This window comes from Nesoenas mayeri, assembly GCF_963082525.1.
Source record: "Nesoenas mayeri genome assembly, chromosome: 9".
NCBI lineage: Eukaryota > Metazoa > Chordata > Aves > Columbiformes > Columbidae > Nesoenas > Nesoenas mayeri.
This window is the reverse complement of record NC_137557.1, coordinates 14,505,925-14,528,092: the sequence shown is the minus strand read 5'-3', so window position 1 is coordinate 14,528,092 and position 22,168 is coordinate 14,505,925.

Genomic DNA, 22,168 nt, shown 5'->3' with positions numbered 1-22,168 from the left:
GCCCTGTACAAACAGTGGCCTTCAACCAGTGTTGTTTTTTTTTTTTTTTTAACTTATTTGTACAATAATCAACTTTCCAATATACACAACAGGTTTAACTTTTATACACTTTGGGGCCAGATAGCTATATGAAATACTGAGTTGAACTGGAAGCTCAAGTGTCGTAAACAGCACCAGGGTTAGGATCTTAACCCAGGAGTTATCTTCTTCTTGTCCACAAGGTTATACAACACTTCTTTGCTACACCCATCACAAAACATGAATCAACAGCAGTGTTATCCATTCCCAATGCATAAGGTTACATTTTTGATGCCCAGCTAGCTAGAACACCTAAGTGGCCATATAAAAGCAAAGCTTAACATGTTTATATTTTGTCCTGCTCACAGTCACTGAGCTGTGTCTCACAAACTTCTGAAAATGCCCTGAGAGACCAGAAACCTATCCAAGGCTACACAACAAATAAACATGGAGACCTGATTCTCAGCTCTGTTAGATTATCTGAACCCATAGAGAGGTATATATAGAGACACGTAAGCACATTCCCCATGATTTTCAAAAGTGACTGCCTGGTGATGCCTGTATTTGAGTGCCAAAATGATTCTTCTTTTCTGGGAACAGCTGAACACTTCTTTCCTACAGTCATGGTGTGTGACTGTAGTGGGCAGGGATCTCTCATCCCGTTCTGCCTTGAGCTCCTCTAATAAAACGGTGACTCTGAATTTTGTGCCCTTTCAGGCCTGATGTGCTGATGAAAGAACGCACATGTTAAAAATTAAAAAATAATGGAAACCATTGCAAAGTTACACTTCAGTTTGCTAAACAAAGTTGTGGTTTGTTGTTTTTTTTTTTTTTTTTAATCATCATTCAAAGCATGTGAGAGAAAAACTGAAGAGAAGGCTTAAATATAAAGAAACTTTGAACTGCATGGATCAACATTTGTTACATAAGTAGATTTTTCAAAATAAGTCATCCTCCACAATAATTATACAAAAGAGCTAACCCTGATTTCACAAGACCCCATATGTTTTTTGTATTCTTTTTGTGTGTATGTTTTATTTCCTGCATCAATGAGTCATAAGATGCAGTCAAGGAATTAATTTGAAGCTTGAAAGCTGAAAGAAAAAGAAGCCCATATGTGTAGTTCTATAGCCTCAGATTCTTGTATCTAACTACATAACATATTTTCTTTCCACAGGAGGTAGTTATGACAAATTAGAAGTCTGAAAATTTTCTGATGGTGTAAAGGCTCCAGCTGTCACAAGGGAGATAGTGATCAGATTTCATAGCTGCATGGTCCCATGGCACCACTAAGAGTTCCATATGGTCATCCAAATGTTTCAACTAAACCCACAAAAAGAATGCCACCATGACTTTTTCTTTTAGAAAAATAAAACTCTTCTTTGCAGGAATTTCTCATAAAGTGCTACCGATAAACAAAACTTTCTTGATTTGGTCGTCTGAGGAAAAAAATAAATCATTGGTAGAGTCCCTCTCTTTGTTTCAGGCTCAAGAGGATAGAAATAGCAGCAGTACAGGACTCATGCCTGAGCTCTAACTTTTTAATCTAGCACTACTTACATAACATGAAGTAGGCTGGTAAGTGGACATGCAATGAATAATTAAAGTGTGTATATGTACATGGTAATAAACAGTAATTTCTTCAAACCACTTCCCTTTTGCTATAAAACCACCTCTGTTAAATTGTTAATGCTATTACTGTGGACAGAGACTCTTTCTTTCCTGTCAAAGATGTCAGCATAAGCTTCACACAATAACAAATGACAAATGCATAATTTATTGATTCTTAAATGTCTATGTCCTTGGATGTATTTCTTATAACTAATTTGCTTGGAGACACATCTGGCTCCTGAAGATAGCATCTGTTTTAAAGAAGGTCAGTGTTATATTTTAAAGGAAGAACATAACATTTTATCTGCTATGCTACTCTGCTTTTAGCCTACAAATTCAGCTTTCACTCAATTCTGTCTACTTTTATATCAAATAAAAAATTAAGCAATCTGTTTTCAGTTTTGGAACAGTGATAAACATGTATCCACACACTGTGCTATCAAAGAATGCAAGGAGAGATTGTACAGGTTTCAAGTGACTGAGTACTGTACTATATGAACTGAACTATTTAAGATAGGCATTAAACTCAATTGTGTTGATATCACTATTCATTAATACTTATTTCCTACAAAGGTTACCCAATCTGTCTGTTTCAATAAATGGCTCTTGCTTGCCCAGAGTTTGTTTTATTCAGATGTAGTGCTTCTAAGTAGGAGTCTAAGATATTCTTGAATCAAATCTGCAAACACTGAACACAGCAATGTTTATTCTGCTATTAGGCCATGAACCATGTCTTCTCCCCTAGTCATTCTTGCACATACAAAGCCTGCACATCTTTGTTATTTCTGCATTATATTTATGCACATATATACTCCATGTGACTTCAGTCTATGTATCTTAGTTATTTCATCAAGTTTTCACTGAAATTTAACAGCATTTCTTTTTACCCACCTCATGCCCAGACCAATAAAATATAAACAAATGCTTAAAATCAGCTTGAAGTTTGGACTTAAATAAGCAGACACAAGTACAAATTATTCAGAAACTGGCATTTTAACCCTGTGATGAACAACTAGGCACCTTTTGCTTTTATATTTCACCTTGCACCGTACACAAAATGTTTAATTATTTGAGGATTAATGGAGGTAGTTTATAATTAAGCTGAAGTATGAACTGATGTCATCATCTCAGTATGATGATATACATTTTTATGCCAAAGCACCTGTTGTTTTGGAAGGAAGCAGCTGATATCATTATCTACCCAGCCAGATAGCCTAGTTTCCTGCTGCTTAAAAAATTATCCTAAGGGTTACCTAAGTTGGGGTAATATAGCATTTACTTTTTCATGCCCAGTATAGGAGAGAATGCATAAAATGACTTTATTCTCAGTCAAAAGTAGAGGGGGGACAGGGAGGGGGAACATAATGCTAAAACAGTTAATATTTATTTGTGTGGAATATAAATCTGGCAACTTTTCTCATACATGAATATACATGCAAAATGATGTATAACAGGTATGTAAGTAAATATGCAAGTGGACAAGAGTCCTTTACATAGAACAAAGGAAAAACATCCTCTGCTTTGCTGTGGACATTTTTCACCATACGACTGACTCTAAACACTGTATAGCAAAGGTTAACACCAGCTGGGGATTTCTCCTGTGTAGAGGTGCTCAGCTGCTGCCCTGTCCCTTGTCCCTGATATTATGAGAAGACGTTTCCAGGCGGATTGTGAAGGGGAAAGCTGTGATATAGGTACTCTGTTACAGCAGATATTTTACAGTCATGAGGCCATTGCAGGATCTCATGTCAATAGGATAAATTAGAGCTTCATGCATGAGGACTAGAGAGAACTGAATCAGGGATCCACACAAAGCCTTGGGAGGCCCATTCCTCCATTCCTCCAATCTGACAGAATGTGGAATCAAGCCCAGAGTACTTTCAGCATGCCTCCAACTATCAGGCTTTCCTCTGAATTTTGGCATCATGCCAGAGCTGTTCATTTGGGTTGTCATTAACCTGCAATACTATATGGAAAGCTGAGATGCAATACTAGTGAACATATCTCTTAGGAATTTTTTACTCTCCCCTGATTATAATTTTCTACCTTTCACAGCCACATGATGCCACATTCACCAAATTTTCCTTTTGTAATAATCTTTGGTGTGTATTCTGAGTGGGTGCAATATAATATTTTTTCTAGGATCAGTCATCTATGTACAAGCACTATTTGGAAAAGCTTAATAAATAACACATTTTGCAAGTTTGTTTCCTTTGATTTTTTTTTTTTTTTTTTTTTTTTTTTTTAAACTCACAGTATCACAGTATGTTTGGGATTGGAAGGGACCTCAAAAGATCATCTAGTCCAATCCCCCTGCTGGAGCAGGAACACCTAGGTGAGGTCACACAGGAACATGTCCAGGTGAGTTTTGAATGTCTCCAGAGAAGGAGACTCCACAACCTCCCTGGACAGCCTGTTTCAGTGTCTGTCACCCTTACTGAGAAGAAGTTTTTTCTCAAATTTAAGTGGAACCTCTTGTGTTGCAGCTTGATCCCATTACCCCTTGTCCTATCACTGTTTGTCACCGAGAAGAGCCTGGCTCCATCCTCGTGGCACTCACCCTTTATATATTTATAAACATTAATAAGGTCACCCCTCAGTCTCCTCTTCTCCAAACTAAAGAGACCCAGCTCCCTCAACCTTTCTTCATAAGGGAGATGGTCCACTCCCATAATCATCTTCGTTGCCCTACGCTGGACCCTCTCCAGCAGTTTCCTGTCCTTCTGGAACTCAGGGGCCCAGAACTGGACACGATATTCCAGATGTGGTCTTACCAGGGCAGAGTAGAGGGGAAGGAGAAACTCTCTCGATCTACTAACCACCCCGCTTCTAATACACCCCAGGATGCCATTGGCCTTCCTGGCCACAAGGGCACAGTGCTGGCTCATGGTCATACTGTTGTCCACCAGGACCCCCAGGTCCCTTTCCCCTACACTGCTCTCTAATATGTAATTTCGCAACCTATACTCATATGATCTACCTCTTTTCCCACATAACTCTCAAACACTCATGTTGGGTAAAATGTCTTTTCTCTCTGCTTTCAGGTTCTTCCCAAGAATATTCCTACAACTGTGCTTTCCATAGGTCTGATGCCATTTTAGAAAGCAGTGGCTAGTAGGAGGTAGATTTCCCACCCCTCCGCAGCTTCCCAGGCCTCCTGTTGCTTGTCAGATTGTACTAATTAATAATATGAATACAGAAACTTTTGACAAAACAAGTCACAATGAAAATAATACTGCAGTCTTTATCCTCCCATCTTATATCCAGTTTTCCTGAAAATGTGTTTTCTGTTGGTGCCTCCACAGTTGTCTTAGGGACATAATGTTTCTTAAATGTAGCCATCTGGGTCTTTCTGGGAAGGGGAGAGAGTGGGTTTCTGCCATCTCTTTCTTCCCTTTGCACTCAATCCCTATTTCCAAATTTTATTTCATTTTCATGAATATTTCTGAGTCTTTCTTTCGATCTATTATTATGCCCATAACTGTGCTATACACATTTATGATAATGCTAAGAGAATACTTAAATGATCTTCAATAGATAACAATAGCCTATACCTACTCACTTTATTTCATAACATTTCACTGGAGTTAAAACAATTTTCTTAGCACTAACAAGCACTATGAAGTTAGAACTAGTTTGAATATACTTACATTTGTATTACAAATATTATATTTGTATTACAATCCGCATTATATGCAATAGATTAATGAATGTTTTAAAGGTATTCTTACTGAGCTCCACAACAGATGGGAAATAAGGTGTAGTAGCTTCCTGTCAGAAGAATACTTATTATGGTGGTTTATAATAAGGGTATGCTAGAGATCAAATTAGTATCCTAATGGGCTGGAGTTCAGCATCGTGATCATCATGACGTTGTGCACATTAGCTGTGTACGTGTGTGGGGGAGAAAGACACTTGTCTAGATATTTATGGATATTGAAATCTGCAGGCATCAGTGTTGAATAAAGCTAAGTCTTCTCCTAATCTTCTTCCTCCCCCTTTTATATCATAAAACTGTGCCGTAAATTAGGTTTTCAAAAAGTTATTTAATAATACAGAAAGCTATACTGCCATACCGAATGTACAGTAATTGCCTATGGGTATGCAGTATGTTTATAACTGGTGCATTCTAAGCCTTGAATGCTATTTCTCTATTTCCTAGACTTCAAAGAAAGTATTGCTTGCTGTTTTTCATGATACCCAGCATTGGTATCTGACCAGCATAATGAAATGCTGACATAGGTGAGAGTATAAATTTCTTTTCTTTCTTTCTTTTCTTTACAAACTGTAATACACAGTTTCTCTAAAATTAGAGTAAAAAGAAAAATAAAAATTTAAAAGTTTGCATATATTCATAGAAATGTAAAACACTGTTCTAAACAAGTTCATAACCAGCGACAATGTATATATTTCCACGACAAAAAAAAATTGGAATCTGTCCTGCACTTCCAAGAATTATAAAACTAGTTATCCAAAACACAATAGCAATTAATTATAAATTTGTATCCAGTCATTTCAATATACAAGTCTCATTTCCCTTTAAATTTGCTGAAAATGGTTTTGTTTTTAAAGAATTAACTTTAAAAGTAAAGCAAACACAAAATTAAAATTGAACCTTCAGGCTGATCTAAAACCAGTTTGATCTTACAATTATATGGATGTATCTTTTGCAAACTAGAGCTCATGGCTTCCACCATAGACACTTCTTCATTTCAGGATTATTAACTGCATCAGTAGTGATTATTTAAGAAATATTATGGTCTTTAACATTTTCTGAAGAACTGCTCTGACACTGCAATTTCAGGAACATTTTCTGTGTACTAATCTATAGCTGATGTTCTTTGACAGAATTTCTAAAGTCCCACTCAAGAAAACTGTGACAAGCAATAATCCAGTCCTTTAATCTTTACTAAATATTTGCTTCTGTAAATCCTACTCACTAGATCAATGAAATCTTTGTCTAAAAACTGCCTAAGAGACTCCTCAATTTAATACAAAACTGAACAACTTTAGAGTAGTAAAAGTCTTCTATATAAAAATCCATCTTAACTAAATTCTTTGAACTTTCTGTCTTCAAAACTTTTTTTCTTCTGTACATTAAAATGAGATTGTATCACAGAATAACCAAAATCTAGCCACTGACTTCTACTTCATTCTAGTCCAACACCAGTAGTTGAAGATACTGGACCAGCTGCAACAACACAAAAGCATCCAATATAATGTTGGATCAAGGACAGCAATTGCTCTTCTGTTTTCTCTTTTGAGGATGTTTGATTTGTATTTTACTTTTATGAAGACAAAAAGATACTTTTTGGATCTAATATCTACATTCTGGGAATGTCTGTACAAATATGCAATTCTGTCTGTACAAACATTTCCCTTCTTCTGAACTAAAAATAAAATTATTTTACATAAAAGCTTGGGAAAAATGTGGACCAAAGTGAATCATGTGCCATATTGCTCTTTGGGATATTAAGGTTAAATTCCCTGCTGGTATAAACTGACGTAGTTCTGTCAATTTCAATGGAGCTATTCTAGCACACACTAGCAAGGAATTATGGAGCAGCTTGGTTTTGTTACATAAACTAGACTGATGTGTACTAGATAATTAGGAGTACCAATTAAGCTATGGGTTGTGTACGATCTGATTCCTGTGAATACATGGGTTGAATATACATGATCGGATTTTCATTTTTTATTTTGCATTTTACTATTTTGGAGAGGCAAATAACACCTTGATTCTTTAAAGTAATGGGAAGGATGTTTCTTACGAGGTGACAACACCCCCAAAGAGGACACCTGCATCTTTATATTTGTGCATCTCATACACTATAAATCAGACAGTATCAGACTCAGCTAAATCAGTATAGTCCTTCACTAACATGAAAATTCCATTTTCCAGCTCTAGCTTGTGTGTTTGAGATATTACTGAGTATCTCAAATACTGAACAAGTTAAGTGAAACAGTCATTTTGTGCTCAGTTCTCAGTGATTTCACATACATTTTTCTTGTTGCACAAGCAGGAATTTAGGCCTGTTCCCTGCTATGGAAGGAGATGAAAATGGAGTCCTGGAGAGCAGAATCTGAGCTTGTTGGATATCTATATAGTTTATAGATAGGAAGCTAGGTTCCATCTGTAGGGAGAGGAAGCACCTTCAGAGAAAATGCTGTTCACAACAGTCTGTTGGATCTTCATTGAGGCCCTGACATGAAGAACAGCAGATGAAAACCTCACTCAGCACTGTCTTTGAGAAAATACGTGCATCATCTTCTCACCTTTCTATAAAACCCCCTCCAAATATTTTAAGCCACCACAGAAAGTGTTGGCTGGACAAGGAGCTTCCACTGCCAACATATCTCCTACAGAGTGGGCTTCCAGACCAAATTGTACAACCATTGTGCTTCTGGACAGAGTATAAGCCAGCTAGAACTGATTTATTAGCAGTAATGAATATCCTGTAGCTGTAGGGCTGCACTGTTAATGAGACATCAACATTATAAACATGCAGGTCTGCACTTCAGGCTGCAGTTGGTTTTCCAGGCTGCCCAAGACAGAGAAAGAAGCATCACTCCCCCAGCCCCTCCAGATCTTCACTTACTGCTAAGACTTTGCTTCCAGCTCACTATTTCCATTGCATGTAGACAAGCAAAAACTAATATGACCAATTTATCTGTTGGAATAAAACTGTTCATAACCATTTGCTTTGGTTCACAGTAACCATCAACACTGTGATCAGCAGTACAAATACTGGAGGATGATGATATCTTGCTGTCCAGGTTCAGATGTGTTTACTGTTCCTGGATTGTGACCTTTTCAGCTTTCTCTTAGGGAAGAGGGGTAAGAAATATTAATTGTAATAAAGGAATGATCTGTGTGCAAGTTGGGGAGAAGAGAGCTCACTAAAGCTAATGAGTGCTCACAGTGGGGAACAAGGCAGCCTGGGAGGAACCAGCAGCCAGATGAGGGACTGGGACACCATACAGGTCCACACCAAGAGACCTCAGGAAGAGATATGATACACAGGCAGACCACAGAGGAGATGTGTTTGCTCCACAGCCTAGACAGGGCTGTGACAAGCTTATCTCCCAAAGCTACTGAAACTTTTTGGACTGAGGGCTAGATTAAAGGATCTGACCTGTGAAGACACTGTGGGCAGGGCAAACAGTTGTTTTTCAGACTGTTATTTTAACTTCAGACAGCTGATCTGAATTCCTCTATGTTAAAAGTTCCTTTCCTCTACCCTGTGTTCAAAAAAAATCTAGCATTAGAGGCTGAAAGCCCTTTTGTTGTCTTCACTATAAAGATACAATCAGCCTGACTTCACAGCTACACCTGGCTTACTATCATAACTATGTATCCCAGTAAGCACTTGAAAGGCAAAGAAAAATTAGTTTTCTCTTCCTGTGCTTAGCTTTCCTTATTGTGCAGACCTGAATCCTTCAGTCTCCTCATTGATAACTGTGCATTTCCATGGCTATTTGAGATAATCATGTGGAAAATCAGTGCAAATGATGCATGTTTAATTTGGGCACTACCAGAAATCCTGCATATACGTTGACCTCTCTGTGAGAAATCTGAATCCACTTTGAAAGTCAACCAACAATTTCTGTCAGAGCCAAAGACACTCATGCCTGTGACAGTAAGTGACACATTCAATGGCCAGAGAAAATGTGAGCCTTTCGAATTGTTTCCTGTCCTGTAAAGCTACAGCAAAGAAAATACTAAATTATATTTAGTGCAATTATTGACTGGTAAAATTGATTCCTTCTTGTGAATAAACCAGTGAGGATCACCTAACAATCACAGCCTAAATCCCCAGTTGGCATAGATTGCTTCATTCTGATGCTCACTGAGAAAGTGGCTCCACAAACTGTTTGTGTCCTTCTTTGTGAACACGACCACCACAAGCACCAGCCAGGACTTTGCACTTCCTTGGTTTTAAACTGTGAGCCAGAGTCAGTGGGTAAAGAAGGAAGCTCCAGACAATACCTTACTGAGCATTGTGTATCTGCTCAGTTTGGAGAAAACTTAGTAACTACTTGCAAATTAGTTAACTGTAGGGTGAACTCTTTCAAACAACCATGTTGTTTCACATATGAGCAAAATATCAGTCAGGCAAAGCAAATATTATATCATCTGATCTCAAATATTATTGTACTATGGTCATGAACTGTCAAATGTTTCAGCAAAAAAAAACCCATAGTGATACCTTTTGTGCTACAAAACTCTCAGAAGCTACACCAACAAGACATTTTCTATGTCCCCACCTGAGTGTATTTCATCATTGAGACATTCGTATGCCTATTAAAAATACATTTCTGTTTCTAGACTACTTGTGGCAACAGGTAAAGACATTTATGGCTAGGAGGAGCTGCTTGTTTGCTGAGCCTGTCAGAAGACTTTTGTGTCAACAGAGAGAATATATGTGCACAGCTCTAATGGGGATCCCTCTATTGTAGTACCTTGTCATTTTGAGAGCGCCTTGCTCTCCTCGCCCCGTGAGCATTTTTTATGGTCAAAATCAACATGCCTGAGTTGTTGTTTCCAACTTCCAGTAATGTTTATTATTGTTTGTCAGCAACATCAGCTCTGCTGGAAAAACCTCCTTCAGTGAATAATGAAGTCAATCCCACAGTGACTGCTGGGTTCCAAAATTTTCAGTACTCTACCTATGGCTATTTAGCTGTACATGAGAAGCGCAGAAAATCTTACTTTTCATGGCCCATAAATAAACACCCAATCCAACACTTCAGCACATTTCTAATTGTAATGCAGCGTGTAACGTTTCAGTGCACAATACAGATGTTTTCTGTTATTATATGAAGAGGAGACAATGATAGTTAAGTATGTGTTTGCATTATAGTCACGGCATGAAATAATTATGTTCAACTTTCCTGATACTTTTCTTCATAGAAAAAATAAAATTATCTTCGGTCATGATTCTTTCCTGCATGGAATGAGTTGCAGAAAAGTCAAAGATATCCATTTATAGCCCACTTACTTACAGCAAAATAAAGGGCAAAAATCTCTGTTTAAACATTGGACTCTCTCTGTCCTCTTTCCCTGTTGTTAATCATATATCACCACTTGGCTGAAATGAGCCCAGGGGGTACAAGGATATAAGCAAGAACAGAGATGTCTCGTGGGATTTTTATCCTCTATGATAACAGCCCAATCAGCCACCTCCCTTGGCCCATCCCTGCTGGAGGTTCCTCAGTGGAGCACCAAAACGTCCTTGTGCTAACACCGGGGTACTACCAATTCTGTTTCTTTTACATTGGTTCTCTTTAGCTTTTCTCTGCCTTCAGTTCTCTTTTTCTTTCTCCTCCATCCTTCCTGACTGTTCATCTCAGTAGTCTTTTCTAAAGTTAAAAATCTACCCAGCTAAACCTTCTGCTGTAATTTCCTTTCCTGTTCCAGAGCTATCTCCCTTTATATCTGCCTAGCTCCAGTAAATTATAACTTGATGATAATAACTCATTAGTTCACTTATAAAAAGGCCTGACTTCACAAACAGATATTTTTATGAGTTCTATTTGTGTAGGCACAAATAACTATTTTGGTTATGTGAAGAAGCCACATGGATACACATAGGCAGTAAATATCTGGGCAAATCCAGACCACAATTTGAGACCATTTTAACTTCAGAAAAATCAAACCTTACATGGCAAAAAAGTTTGTTAGTCCTCCAATGACAGAAACAGACTTACACCAATTAAGCATTTGGTCTATTGCATTAAATCCTGTTTGGGAATTTACCTTAAATCAGGATTGAATGTGATTTTTCTAAAATAAACAGATAAATAATCAAGATAAGATGATGGGAAAGTAAAACTGAGAAACACAGGTATTGTTTTAAAAATAAATGTTGCCAAATTGAATTTCTCAAGGCAATGGTAAAAACGTACATAATTTCAAACTAGATCAGACTAAATTCTTAGGAATATGTTGATCATCTCTATGGGGAAATTTCTCTACATCACAGGTACAGACTAATGAGATAGCCAGGTTGGTAATTTCCACCACTAACTTTTAGGCAACCAGGAAATACCTTTCTCAGAAGCAAACCACTGGAAAGAAATAAGTAGTTATTATACTTAATACTAACACATCTAATCATGCTGGTGATCAGGTTTTAAAGTGCCTTAGTTATAGATAAACTGTCTTTTTATTTAAACATGCAAATTGTTGGTTAGTTAAGCAGATATTGCAGAGTATGAATTCCTCACAAACAACAACTAATAATATTAATTTTTTAAAAAATGGAGAAAAGCAGCCAAACCATCTGACAAAGCCCTGGGCACATGTAACCCCATCACTACAAATGACTGCAGAGCTTACAAAACGAGCCAGATGCTGCTTCTGGAAGGATTTCATCTATAATACCCGAACCGCATGACAGCCTATCACAACTCATGTTTGGCCTAAAGGTGTGCAGCACTGGTAGAGCAGGCAAATAATGAGAGGGAACAGGATCAAAGCCTTAATCGTAACTAAGGAGGGTTTTTTTGTTGTGGTTTGTTTTGTTGTGTGTTGTTTTGCGTTTTTAATTTAAAAATTGCATTTGTTTTACCTGCAGACACTGGCACAGATGGTGCTTCTATAATATGTTGTTATAATAGACTGATTTGTTTGTAGTGTTGCATTCATGTCCAAATCCATGTCCAAATGTATTGGGTCTTCCATAGTGTCACTCAGGATTGGGTCAAATGTAGAGAAGATAAATGTCTCCTTGGTGTATAATGAAGAAATTTGCTCATAGTCCCTCCAGCAGGTGCAGCATCTGTGTTCTCAGCTCCCTTCCCCACCTAGGCATGTGGCTGGATAATAAAATAATTGCTGAATGAATAGACTTCATGGAAGTGTTGAAAATATGTATGAGAAAGTTGCATTTCACTGACAGAGAAACTGGTAAGGGTTGCACAATCCATTAATTCCAAATTCATTTTCCTTTCTTGATTCCTTCACAAAAAGGCTTGTAAGCAAGACTGGAGGCTGAGACCAAAACCTGCCCCCTGGTACTGAGGATTTAAGTAGAGAGATTTACTAATACCAACTGATTTTGCTCCTGCATTGCTCCTGTTTAACTAGTTTGAAGTTAACTTTATGACAGACTTTCCTCACTGAGCAGCCATGGCTGTGTCTACCTTCAGCTTAAACTTTCCACCAACTTACAATGTGTTCTTCCACCTGCATTTAATGATACTTAGGAGGATTATCTGCATTTTGTTAAATTATTTTGCTGGTTTATGACTGTAGATTTCTCTAGTTAAAAAAAAAAAATCATTATTATTCCTAAATGTAAACAAAACTGTCCCCTCTTTGTGAAGTTTAGGAAAGCTACTTCAGCACAAAATTGATTATCAATACACAAGCATAAGTTAATCACCATCAGGAACATGCTTAAATACAAGTTTGTGTTGCCTCTTAGTAAGTTGGAACATGCCATAAAAGAGACTTAAGGCAGGGAACCTGCAGAACACCACAGCCAGGAGACAGCAGAAGAAACCCTTGTCCAGTGTAAGTTGGGTCTCCTCTGGGAACTTCAGGAAGATGCACGATTCCCACATGCACACACCCTTCTTTTTCTTTTGCTTGTTCATTGGTTTGTTTGTTGGGGTTTTTTTTATTAACCAAGAGACTCACAGGCCTTTGTTAATAATGAAAGTTCTTAATGAAGAGTCAGTCTCCCACATGGTATTACTTTGTCAGTTCACAGCAGCACACATATACCCAGGTCTCAGAAGCACTCCCATGAAAGATCTCCATGTTGCAGATAGACACTGCAACAAGTGATTCTTTCAAAAGGAGTATCCTTGTCTTAATTTTTCTGATTAGGAACATGGGAGGGAAACAAAGTGCCAGTGGGAACCTTGATCCTTTTACAATGATAGTTTAATCCATTTAAGCAACTCATGTAAGTCAGAGAAAGTAAAAATTTTCCATTATAAATTGTATTCCACTAGATCATTTTTCTTGTTTATACCCTAGAATAGGCAGTGCCTGAAATGACTGGCACTATCCACTCTGAATCAGTCATTAAATAAATGTTAAACTCGATGCAGCGTGGGCATACCATTATGGTGATGCTATCTTTGGATACGGAAATAACCTAACAACAAGCAAGTCTTGTGCCATATTCAGACAATGGAAAACTCAAGGCCTTAATTAGTTGGAATCTGTGTCCTGCTGCAGTTGCTAAATACTCTGTCTCTTACTTATTGCCCTTCTTAGGTAGGTCTCAAAATCCTCAAGGGTCACTGGAGCTGCTGAGAGGCAGGTTTCTGCTGCCTGTCTGCTCTTGACCCTTGTCATCCTCAATGTGGTCAGCAAGGAAGAGGAGGACTCTCCTGTCAGAAGTGAATCTCAGCTGGCAGCCTGCACTCGACTTTGGAGGCATCAGCAGAAGTTAGTTGCCTTGTTGGTTCAAAACCCAGAAACCCAGCCCTCACAAGTGCCTTTACACAGTCCTGACAATTCAACTGCACAGGCATATCCTCATGCAGACCGATCCAGCTCCCTCCACAAACCTCATCATTTCTGAAGCCAGAAGACCTCCGTGGGCTGTATGTGGGTGTCACAGCCAGGCATCGCAAGACAGCAGTATAAATGCTTTCTTTTTTCTCTTTTAAGGATCAGTTAGGACAACTTCTGTTCTGCTGAAATTTTCTTAATGGTTCCCACATCATTCACATTCTGTCAGTGATCAGATATAAGATACCATATAACCACCATCTTTGTAAACATGGTGTTTGCTAAAGAGAATGTACTGTACAGCACATAGCAAATGTGGCCAAAATAAGTAAAAAGGGTAGAGTTAGCAAGTGGCAATGGCATATTAATGAAGTTTTACAATTTGTCTATAACCCCACAAGGAACAAAGTGAGATAGGCCAAAAATTTGTAACACCTGTATTATGGCTCCTTCTGGATTTCCTATCCTTGTTATGTGTAATGCAAATCACTTCATGGTGTACATAAAATCACAGAATGATTCAGGTTGGGAGCAGCTTCTGGATGGAGATTTCTATGTGTTTTTGTTTCTGTTGGCTTTGTAGGAGAAGACACCATGTTCTTTAGTGCCAGCATGCACAGTAGTACTATTGGTGAATGCTAGTAGCCAGCTCTGTAGCTATTAATCAGGTGACCTTAACTTGTGGCTTGTGGGCATCATATTGCCTGTGAGACATTGCTCAGAAATACAAAGGATTAGAGAGTTAAATCAAATTGCTATAGAACATAAAGGTGACACACAGAATATGTGACTGCCTCTCTTTCCTATGAAATAGCAAGGGATAGGGATCATTGCATTCATGTACATCTTCTATTTTGTAGACTGTCTGCAAATAAAGACCTCAGTGCACAAGAAAAGAAGGGTCCAAGTCATGTATCTTTGGATTTCATAATGTTCAAACTGTTTAAGGAGTCCTTACCATTTGACAAGAAACTACAGACAGAGGAATTAGGACAATAGATATGCCTTGACTTCATCTTACCTGTTCTACCGAAATACTGCACCTATAATGCATGCACACATATTGGCACAGGGTTGTTTGTTATTCATGCTTTTCATGTACTGCCTGATGCACCTTTGTCTTGATTCATTATTCCTAACAGCTATATCAAGTGTTGCAATTACTGCACAATACAGATTTAAGCCTATAATATTTCTAGATTGGAGAGAGAAAAATAATATATTAAGTGCTTGTGATATCTTTATGTATAAGTTTGAGAATCATTAAATAGCTGTCACTCTTCCTTCCTCCTCAGCATCAATTACTCCACTCTGGTTTTACTTACTCCACTCTGTATAATGAGTCCCTAGAGCATGTTTCATTGCGGGAGAATGAACACATTCTTCACTTGCGGTCAGTGGGATGTGGTTAATTTGAAATCACTTAAACTATTATATCTGTCAAGCGTGGTTATTTTATTTTCAATTCACTTCAGTGTTTTAGTATGCATGTCAGTTACTGGGTTAAACTGGCAGATTAATTTCCAAGCATTCTGTTGTAATTCTCTTCATCACTGTCTTTACATGTAAGCTCCTGTTGGAAGTTAATATGTTTCCACTAAAATTTACTTTAGAGAAACCTACATTTCATATAAACACTCATATGATAAACAACATTCACTACTGGATGAAAGATCACAAGATAGTGGACTTTCAGCTTTTCTCATCAAAACACAGAATACTTGTTTTTTTCATTGTTCGATCTTAACTTCTTCTGGAAATGCAATTTACTTCATAACATGTATTTGTGGGGAAAAAAAAAAAAAGTTCAGGAACTGGGGTCTCTTTGACATATTTAGTTTTTTTCTTATATATTTATAGATTGTATTATTCAAAAAAGCTGCGGGCTTCAGTTCAGTGCAAGCAGATTCACAATTCACACTGTATAAAACCATTTGGGGTTGTTTTCACTTTTTTTCTTTTAAAATATTGTGTCTTGAAATTTATATTATAAATAGCCAGAATTTGAAGATGCTGAAATACTGACTTACACAGCTACTAATAACAGGGTGCTCATACAGAGAATTAGAGGAACCGCCAATGGGCTTTTTATTACAGCAATATTGTACATATTACATGAATAAATTACATTGTTGCATTATGCAGCTGCTACATCATCAGTTTAGAGAGTAGACTGCTATCCTAAGTATTCAGGGATGCAAGCTCATTATCTCTAAATCCACTTTGGTTACAGCCACAATATGATCCAAGCTAAACTGCTTTTATATAACATATTGCATATACCTATGTATAATCAGACACATGGCTCAGAGATGGACTGATGAGTTTAGGTGTCTAATCAAATTTACAAAAAAAGAGTCTGTTTCTCCAAATCAGGCAGAATCTTTCACTTGGAAAGGTTATTAGGACAACTATACTATCCATAAAAACACAAATCTACATATGTTGTGAAACATCATTTTTTATTTGACAGATACTAGTAGAAAAATACGCATTTATATAATGACAGTTCTTCTCACTGTAAAAAAAAAAAAAAAAAAAATTAAAAAAATCTGTTCTCTATCTTATGATGATGATGACAACAACTACTGTTTGAATGCTGCCAAGGCACTTCTTGAAACTCAGTTGTTTTTATTCTCCACACATTGTTCTCTTGTACCATCAAATAAAACACAAATCTTAACATTCTCCACAGCTGCAAATGTTTTCCTAGGACTCCTACATTCACATTTACATATTTTATATATTGATGGAAATATCTTTCACTAGGCAAGTAATATGCTGTCAGTTCTGTTCGATTTGCTGAACTCCTGTTTATTTTCTTTGCTATTTTTTACTTTACTGAAACTGTGTGCATTTTCATTGCTATTCCATTCTCTGAGAGCACATACATACATCCCTTGCATGGCCCACCTGGCTCATTGTGCTCACCGCCTCCAGGGAAATCCTGTGCCTAGAGAAATCGGTCAAGGTCTTACAACTAGCTTTAAGCTGGACAATGTTTTACCACTGGGCTCTTGCCAGATGAGCCCATTTATTGTATGACATTTCTACAGAGCCTTTCCTAAGTGAAGGGGTTCCTAAAAGCTGTCATAATCATGGAAATAATACCAAGTAAGGTAGGGATAAAAAAGCAGAGGTATATCTTTTTAGATACACATAGTAAAACTAGGTGTGATAAAATCATACACTTTTAGTCTAAGCAGTTTTAGAATAGAAATGACCATCATTCAAATCCCAAATTTGGATGCTTTCAAGAGATTCTAGACAAATGAAGATCTAAGCCTAATGTGAAGTGATGGATGTATCATTATGTATATATTAGGAAGGGCTCTAGAAGAGCACCCAGGACTCAGTAGTCATCTATCCACTGAAAACTGTGGCCCAGCATCAACAAAAAAAGAATCAGAAAAGAAAAGGTAAAGCTTTGAGTCAGTATTTCCCTTGCTTCTGGACCTGTTTTCAGCATAATGTAAGAGACACACATGTTACACTTGAAAAGGGGGAAGGGAGCAATGGAAGTGTTGATTCAGCCATCATGTGTCACTCTCCCTCTTCTATTAAAAGCAGAAATACACTTTCCCTCATAACTATTTAAAGTTATTGTTTTCCCAAACAAACATCTAAACATTCTGCAAGAACTAGACTTCTCTAAACTTTAGGTGAAGACAGAATGATTCCTGGACCTTCTATGCCATTCCTAAAGTGGTACCAGCTGTAGTTCATAGCTACTCCGCAATCATGCAGCCTCCTGAAGCTGAGAAGATACACATGAATCCTAGGTAAAACTACAGAGTGAAGACATCCTATGTTAATATTATCAGGTCACATGATGTGATCCTGCTGTTAGGCCTTTTTTTTGGTCCATAAGTCTGAAAGTGAAGAATATGAATTTGAATACAGTCTGTACCTATAATTGCCTCTTTGCCTTTTGTGACTCACCAAAATCATACAATATTGTTTCCATTATCCACATAAAAAAAAAAAAAAAAAAAAAAAAGGAACCTTAAGATTGTCAAAGAACACTTTTGTGTGAAAATGTGCTCATCCAAATGTTCCTGGAGAGAGAATAAGAGGGTTAAGAAATGCAAATTTTTTAATGCAGTTGGCAGTATTCATGCCTCTCCGTGGAGATACATACACCTGAAAAGAATCAAAATTGTCCTTCTTTTATAGGTAAGATTGTCAAGGATCATCACTGATCTACTTCCAAACATAATTCTACTTCAAGTGACAAAATAAGTTCTTCTCAGTTTTCTCTGAGAATATATCTAATATTTTTAGGAAAACAAAGTGGATAACCTGTTTTAATTCTTTTGTAGAATGAAAGAGTATAGTATTTTCCAGTACTAGTCCTGAAAATGTTCTGTCTACATGGCACACTACTATTTGGGGTGAAACATTAAAATATTATTTCATGTGTTAAAATTGGAAAAGGGATTATCTAGATGAATGCTGCCGTACTCATAAACCTGCATTGATATATACAAACATATACACGAACGTGTATCTATATAAAGATAATAATGCATTCTGTAGTACGTATTATTTTTCATATTATTATTTGCAAGGCCTTGAGTTTATTCAGCAAAACGGTGAAGATATTTTTTCAGTTAAACTATGTAAATGTCACATAAATTCGGTCCCAAGTACTGCAGTTACAAGGAGGGAAAGAAATGTTTTGTCTTTTTGTGTTTTTTTCATTTGTCTTTACATCAAAAAATTGCTGAAGCACGCTGGATCACAGTCACCTTTTGGTGACCACAGTCAGAACTGGATATGAAAAATTTTGATTGCAAAGATTATTGTAGGCAAATGACAATACCTTTCAGAATGGAAATGACTAGACAACCTTAGCTTAACTTTTATCACATGCAAACGAAAAAGGCAATCAGCTCAGAGGTAGCGTCTGATCTCTGCATGTCTCTTTGGAGTCAGTCAGTAACCAGTACTGTGAGCAGCTGTAGAAAGTGAATTTAATTTTGCCTTTGTGTGTGTGTGTGCATTAAAAAAAAAAATGATAAAGCTAAAGTTTTTTTCAGTTCTTGAGCACAAGGAAAGTTGCCATACAAGTTGCCTGTGGTTACTGAGTAAAAGAGTTAATGTGTGAGGTTTCCTTTTTCCAAGGTGTAGTGAGAGATGAAGATATCCCATCCTCTAGTACAAAGAAAGCAGAGGGCAACAGGAAAAAAAAAAGTGTGTAATGGTAACAGAGGGAAATAAGACTGAAAGAACAAAACATCAACATTGTTAGTCATGAGGAGCAGACAGAAGGGAGGTATTGCCTGCTGACCATGTGTACCAATGCCAAAGAATCTAAAAAGAAAACCAGCATCTGTGGTATGGGATGGTCTCTCTCTAGATCTGAAAGACAGCAGCAGATTGTTTTTGTAGAAAGAAAAGGTGTCAGCAGAAAGGAAGGGGCATACACACATGGAAACATTTGCTGCAAAAAGCCACTTGAAAAACAACCAAGGAGCTGAGTGGAAGAAACATCTGTGAAACATGCAGCAAGACCACCACTAGTGCTTCAGGGGAGAGGTGGGAACAGAAGGGAACACATAAGCAGTGTTGGACACAGCATCTTGTCAGAATGACAAGAAAACCTTGTCGGTACTTTCAAGAAAATCCAGCATCTTGTTTGACGGGAAAAATATTTTGTTCTCCTTGTGAGGGAGCAAGGGAGTACTCCTTATACTTATCAACAAAAAGGAAAAAAAAAAAAAAAAGTCTATTGTCATTGACAAAAGTCAACCAAAGTGTGTTATCTTCAAGAAGAAATGGCACTTTTCAGGTCGTACGTTGGCAATTCTGTCTAGTATGATAATGATACTTCGGGTTGTTTTCTGTGGTCTTGTTTCTTCTTTTAATAAACCTAAACGTGCAAAGTCTTGATCAGTATTAGCTTAAGGGATTGCAAATTGTCACCAGTGAAACACAATGGTTATGTAGTTTGGGGGACAGTGGAAGCAGATGTGATGTGTAACATCAAGGAGGAAGAAGAATCAAACCTTTTAGTTACCTGGCCTTAATTTTGTGGTTCAGACATTTTCTGGTTAACAGAAAAAAACAAAGGCTTCATCATATCAAGATCATATCTGAAGTCACTTCAGCTATTCCTTATGGAGACAGCAGTCATGATACAAATAACCTGTCTTTAAACCAAGTGAAAAAGAAAGCACTGATCAGGAGGAATTTTACTTCTTTGGGATTGAAATATTCTTTATACAAAACCTTTAAGGGCTCTTCAGCATTGCTGTGGAATGGTGCAGGAAAGGATATTTTGCTAGCCAACTGTTACATGTAATAGTATGGAAAGACCATGTGCTGCCCAAAGGCCTCTTAAGAAGGTCACATAAAAGATGAGTCATAATGTAACTGATTTCTACCAGATCATCCCTCCATTTGCTCACTGCAGAAAAAACAAACTATGGAATGCGAAAGCGCTTTGAAGTGACTGATGATCTTGCTGCGTATTAACCACACTGAAGGCGACCTTGGTAAAAAGTAAATTAAGGCAAGTGAGAAATAGAGACTGGGTGGCTCATTCTGACCAGTGCAAAGACAAAGCAAAGCTTTTATTCTTCACAAAGAGATGTGTTCTTATTCTTACATGAGTTAATGGCAGCTCTCAAGGGAGAATAATATTGAGAAAAAAAAATATATACGTTAATTTTCTACAAAATATATACACATTTTAATAAATTTAGATTAAAAAAAAAATTAATTCTTTAAGTTACCAATAAAAAAATGTTCCTCTTAATTTCTTCCTCCACAGGCTAATAGGTTTTTTCATGTGTTTTTTTTTGTGAATCCATAGAAAAATCCACTTTTTCTAGTGAAAGAGAAAGTTTAAATAACTACCTGGATATAAGGAAAAAAAAAAAAAAAGTCCAGATGAAAAGAGACATTCTTCAGAAAGAAGCAGTGTCTGTCTGCAATAGGTTCCAGGTAACTTTTCTCCCCTCAGTGGCTAACGTAGATTGTTTTTAATTAATTACAATGAACATATTTGTTTTTAACAATTTTTGATTGACTAATTTCTGACTGAACAAAAAACTTTCCTTCTTACTGGAAGCTTCCAAAAACCACTTGTTAATGACTTTTTATATTATCAAACTGTTCTTCAAAATCTTTGTCTAAAAAAAATAATAAATCTAACAAAAACAGGCATCTCCTAATCAGAATCAAATTTTAAGTTCCTACTATTGCAAGGAATTGCTCTATGAATTTTCTAATTATTTGCTTATGTAGTGTTATGTTTCCTTACATTGTTTATTATACAGACCACACCTTCCCTGCATCCTTCAATAGACTCATGGACTAGGAAATTGCAAACCTGCTGCCCCTGTGCTCAGTGAGCAGGTATGATGCAAGATGGGTCCCAAGGGTCTTGAAGCATCAGACCATTGGTTGTGACTCACTGAAATCCATCCTGATTTAGGAGAGAAGTATGTCATCTGGCACATCTAAACCTTAATCCAAATGCCTTGCAGTGCACACGGGTCTTGACAGGTACTGAGCCAGCTTGCCACTTGGCAGATTAAACAGGACTGCCTCCTGGAGATTAGATGGCTTGGCACAGCAAGAAGACAGAGGTCAAACTATGATGTTTGCCAACCAAAAAAGATCCTCCCATTTTTCTACTCTATCGCTGCTCCCTCGATAAGCATTTTTGGCCTTTTGCCTTGGTTTGAAGGAAAGACTTGTTAGGATTTAGCCTGAGGGACATGCTTTACTGTTGAAGGTCAAGCTAGATTTTGACTGTTTTGAAGCTCTGATATGGTAAGGTCACATTCTTTCTCGTTAGGGCTGATCTCTCAAGGCTCTGTGTGACTCCTGGGACATCATCAAGAATGGAAATTATTCCACACCTTGCCGAGACCAATTCCTGATGTTTTTTATGTTCCAGTTTCATGAAATACAGGCAGTTTTCCCTAAGACTGCAGCAGAATAGAAGATAGACATTTCATTTCATCTAGGATTTCAGAACATGAACATTTGGATCTGTTCCCAGAAATATACTTTGTCTTGACTCCTACTCATTATTTGTATACTTAATCA